General features: G+C 42.2%; 1 non-coding gene across 1 annotated transcript; it reads right to left on the bottom strand.

Annotated features, from left to right (window-relative positions):
• Positions 1-1,707: 1,707 nt before the first annotated feature.
• TRNAW-CCA (transfer RNA tryptophan (anticodon CCA)) lies at positions 1,708-1,779 on the bottom strand. The gene has a single exon. It is a non-coding gene; the product is annotated as a tRNA-Trp (tRNA).
• Positions 1,780-5,567: the final 3,788 nt, after the last annotated feature.

A 5,567-nucleotide genomic window follows, 5' to 3' on the forward strand; every position in this document is an offset into this window, starting at 1 on the left:
TGGGTTTTCATCAGGACCAGTTATGACTGTTGTCGTTTAGAATTTGCCTTCCAGCCTGTTTGACTGTCGAGGGCATACCGATGAAGATCTGTTGGTGCGTGCCGTTATGAAGCATGCTTTGATGCTTTACTATTGTTAAATGTTCCCAATTACTTGGGGAGGTTTCTACTCCCACGGCCCCTTTTAAAATTGATCTGCCCTTCTTTTGTTGCGGTATCAAAAGATTAGTATGTCTGGGCGGTTCTCATTTTTGCAGGACGATGCCCCATGCGCTGAACGTACCTTGATATTCTAGTTCTGTTAGGTGACAGATGTGTGTTATAATATTGTAACACCGCACCACACATACACCACACATAACCCAAAGCAACAGAAGGTGACATAACAACATATGATAACAGATATGTTGGTTCACTTAAATGCTTAAGTAGGTTTAGATCATAAGCATGTTAAAAGTGCCTTTGAATATACAAAATACAATTGTTCACTTCCACCCCCTGGGTATCTGAGTACCTCTGGGCCTTGATCCCAACGCTTGATTTTTTGTCTTAAATGTTCAGATGTGACAAGTTAAAACCATCTGCTTTGTATATGCCAAGATCCCGGAGGGAGCTGAGCAGAATGTGTCAGGAAGGAGATTAATGCAGAGCGAGGCCTGCAATGTAAAAAGGCAGGGAGAAACATAGCCTCAAAGGGAAATGTTATTTCACCCAAAGGGTCCTCTCCAAATAGTCTCACTCCTCCAGTCTTAAGGGTGAAGAGCGTTGTATACGTGTTTGTGGTCAGTCACGTGAACTAACTCAACGCACCAGTAAAATATGCGAAAAGAAATCTAAGAAATCTGCAGAAAGGAAAAGGCCGAAATGCAAAATACATATATACATCTCATGAAGTACCACGCACTGTGTTAATGTACAGAGATCCATAATGTTTGGTTTTAACCCTTCTTGGAATATATAAGTTGTCTGGTCTTACATAAATGCATCGCACAATGTGTGCATTACGGCAGAAATATTTCTGCTGAATCACATATTTTATCAATAATGTCAGGACTGTAGAATTTCACTAAATACAAAGGTTTAAGGACTCCTTTCCCGTAGGACACAGTAGAGATCCCAGTGGAAAAGTAGTAGGCCTGTAACTCTGTGGTCGTAGGTTCGAAGTCGTCCTCTTTTAGTCATTTTGACTTCCAGCACCATATTTTCATTTAACAGTTCATGATTAGTTCTGTATTATCTTCAGCTGAAGGAAAACGTTTAATATTTTATTTTCCACTCCACAAGTGGAAAGAATGATTCATCATATGCGGCTATAGACTAATACAACAGCGCCATCTACTGTCTATCAATTGAAGTATCCAACGCATTGTTTAGATAATAACTAGCAATGTGGGGTGAGGTAAGGCTGCTACTTCCTGTTAATGTAATACAGAATTGTGGCATAGCTTTATTTTTGTTGCTCAATGCAGCTAAAACACTTGCATTTTTCCCAAAAGGTACATTTGTGCACTAACGTGTAAAAGCATTATAAATGATGCGCAGCTTCTAAGTACGCATTAGAAGCAGGTTTGTTCCAGGTAATCCATGAGAGCTTGGTCCACATTTATGTTTATATAAAACAAGAGTTTTTAAATGCAATTATTTTTTTAATTGAGAAATTAGGGTAAATTCCTGTGAGTCAATTTTGGAGTTTAAAAGATCTACTTTTTGACCCCGACGTGATTTGAACACGCAACCTTCTGATCTGGAGTCAGACGCGCTACCGTTGCGCCACGAGGTCTGCTACTTTGTACATGGAGGATGACTTAAAAGTAAGCATTGAGAACAGTGATGAACTGCAGCAGAGACAACATTTCTTGCTGGTCAAACTTTCCAGGGGAATTAACGAGATTAAAGTACATGAAGCTATTCTACAGGCCTGCCACTAGATCACTCTAAAGTAAACATTTACAATCCATTCAATAGCACAGACCATCCATGCGATCTATATTACTACCTTTTCATGACACCCATGTACTTGCTTTGTTCCTGGCGCTGCTAATTTATAGTCCTGTCAAGTGTGACATAGACTATGAATAACACATTTCTTGTATCATCAGGAGCGAAAGATCAGACAATTGTAACACAAGTCAGCCGAGATCCCATAAACTCAACAAACAGAGTTTTTTGTTAATATGCCACTCTCCTCGAGGGCAGAGTCAGAGCTCTGCCTCCTTGGCCACAATTGTTAGTAGCTTTGCTTTGGTGGGCGCACTGTTACTGGGTGAATGGGAGCGTCACGCATGAGTCCAAGTGGAGAGATGATTTTGGAGTGAACTGTGTCAGTGGACTTCACACTCAAGTGTGTCACGGAGAGTACTCAAATAGCGGCAGAAAATGCTGCCCGCCCCGAAATATCCTTGCCCAGGGATAACTTGTTGAAGTTGCTACTCGCGCTAGGCAATTCTCCTCCTTAACTTTTCAGTTCACTTCAAGTATTTTCTATCCTTTGAAGGGTGTGGCCTCAGGAACATCACAATGGTATCTATCAACAGTGCAGCAGGTGCAGTGGCACTGAGGTTGTTGAGTTTGAGCGGACCACTACATCCCAATTAGACTTTTTGCTACTTAACCAGAGGACATGGATGCATTTCCCTTGCTTGCACGAGGGCACCAGGTACCCTCACTGCACCACTGGCCAAGATATCCATTGCGAAGGTTTGTACTAATGTTTAAGTCAGGCAAGGAAGGAGTGCACATGCCCTAGATTTTGATAGATGATATCACAATTAATAAAAATAAGTTAGATGACTATGCCTAGTGGGAGAAAAATGTGAAACATGAATCTATAGAAAAAAAATCATGGCAGATTGAACTTGCCACTTTTCACGACACAATTGTATTCCACTTGTTGGATTTAGTGAAATTTTTGAGCTATTGCACATTTTGTGCTCTTTTAAACCCCACTGTGAACCACCACGAAATACCATGAACCACCAACTGCAAACTACAAATCAGAACAAGCATTTGCAATGCTATAGGTCTTGCATTTTCGTGAGTTTGAGCTATTGGCATTGTAAATTCATAACTGGACTTTCCTTGCCTAAACTTCTGAACAGAAATTGGAAAATCAGACTGGAAAAGTATTTTCTTTTTGTTTTAACAGAATGAAATATCTTGAAAGCCTTCTTGCCTTCCATTTCAACAAAGCTCGAATGAAGTTAACAATAGCAGAGCAGCCTGAGAAGATTTATGGCCTCAATAAAGGAGGTAAGCAATGCCCTATGTGCTATGTCGTGAGAGCTGGCAGGGAGGGGCCCTTGAGAAAGAGACTCAAGATGCATGTGAGGCTAAGCAAGATTCACATCATTGCTTCTAGGTTTAGCTACATTGTACCAGAAAGGGCATATTATGGCTTTTGTGAACAGTGAGCTAAACAATGGTGTGTTTCTTTTTTAAAATAAGCGTATTTTAGGAGCTGGAGGTAAACGAGGACAGCACTGGAATAAAGCCAAAAAAAATGTCAGCGACATGGGAGGAGGTGGGAGGAATGAAATGTTGCAACAAAACGCAGGTCGCTACCATCCTAAAACACCCACAGTGAAAAGGGAGTACCAAAGAAATAATAAAAATAGTCAGTCCCAGCAAAAGATAAAGAAACCAAAGTGGATCAATACAGTAGTTGGTCACTGCTCTGAAACAGTACAAGGAGTGAGAAAAAGGCAGAACTGACCACTAACGATTTTTAAAGGACACTGCAACCAACAAATGAAATTGCTTTAAGCCATAAGAAGTATTCTAAAAGTGTACACAAGGTCGATGGCTTACGCTCGACCTAAAAATGGCACAAAAATGGAAAAAAAGGGGAGGGTGGGGTGGTGGCCTGACGCAGAAGAATGTGGCAGCTAAGCCTTGTGTGCCGTCTCCCTGATGCCATAAACCCTTCAATTCTTCAGAGCTGAGGTTCCCCAATGAGGCCCAAAGCATGAGGATAAGCCTTCAGATTGTGTAGAAGCAGAAACTGAAGCCCTACAGAGTCTCACTGTACACTATCGAGCCTTACACCCTGCCCAACAGCCAGGCGCCCGCCACCCTGGCCGCTCTCGTCTGCTCAATATGGCTTGGACTGAACCCCAAGATGTAACACAATTGCGTGGCTCATTAGTGCATAAAAGTTGCTGTCTCATCTCTGCATACACCCGACACAAAAAGGAGTGCCTCCCCTGTATAATTTGCCTAGCACGATATGAGTGCTCTCATCTTAACAAACGGCCTTTCACCATATGATTCACACCAAAGGCCGACCATAAATTAGCTTTTAGCAATTGCGTACTAGCAATAAGGACTGAACTACTCATTTCCTACCCTCAGAATGCACAGAACATAATTTCTAAAGCTTGCGCTTTTACTGCGTTCTCCATTGATGCCAGCCGCTGTACTCAGTCAGGCTCTGCTACATGCTGACGCCTACCAGAGGTCTGATTTCTATAATTGATGGGACTGCCTGATGCTCTGAACTACAGAGCTGCATCGCGTACCTGACTGCCCCAGATAATCTTGGCTGAGCACACACCAACAAAAAGTAAGGACCGCTATTTTCACCCAACCTCCAGCACCGCAGGTGAAAACACAGACACTCGTTCAAGATCAAGGATGTGGCATTTATAAAATGCCCAACTTCAAAGAAAAAAACCCTTGGTCTGGTAGAAAGGAGTTTTATAATGTCTTTTTGTATCTCTGGTATCTGTGGGCCCTGCAAAGACCTGCTATAAGCCTAGATCTACAGGGAGCCAGAGTTGAGAATTACCACAAAATGTCCAATCTGGGAAGTACTGTTAACCACTGCTTGACAGTCTCTGACACTCCCTGCTCCCATGAACAGGGGGGATCACTACAATTGTTCGTCCTGTAGTTTGCTACTCTCTAAAGTGTATCCCACCAGATCCACACAGAATTGACTGGCAGTTTACTCAAAGCTTCCAGGGATCTGCACATGCAAATTAGATAAATAGAGCAAGCACAAGAGTGCAAAAACAAGACGAGCACTGCTCTGGATGTGCTCCCATAGCTAATGAAATCTCTTATAACATGAGATCCTGCAAGGCCACACAAACAATCACAGCTAATAACAAACCACAAACAACTGACATTGCTGGTGCACTGAAAGCACTCTGAAATGACATTCCAGTCCCTCCAATGTGTGCCTACCTTGGTTCTGCTCCTTTCGCCCTCTGCTCTTGTATAACATATGCTCTAACTGAAGACCAAGATGGCTGAAAAAGACACAAAATCTACAACAAAAAGGACAAAACATGAACTACAAGCTCCAGAATCCCTCGTGAGAAATAAAACTGAGCTCAAGGACACCATGGGCTCCATCATCAAAAAGCTCTCAAATGTCCTACAGCTTGCTGAAACAACAAAATTGTGCATGCACATAATGCAACAAGGAGTCAATGGAATGAGATCTGACATTAGACGAATTACCAACAAACTAACAGCAGATGAACAGCGCATTAGTGATCTAGAGAACAAAAAATAAGGGCCTCAGCTGCCCCCACGGGACCTCAATCTTTATGCAGTGCTCCA

Source organism: Pleurodeles waltl, chromosome 12, assembly GCF_031143425.1.
Source record: "Pleurodeles waltl isolate 20211129_DDA chromosome 12, aPleWal1.hap1.20221129, whole genome shotgun sequence".
In the NCBI taxonomy this organism is placed as follows: domain Eukaryota; kingdom Metazoa; phylum Chordata; class Amphibia; order Caudata; family Salamandridae; genus Pleurodeles; species Pleurodeles waltl.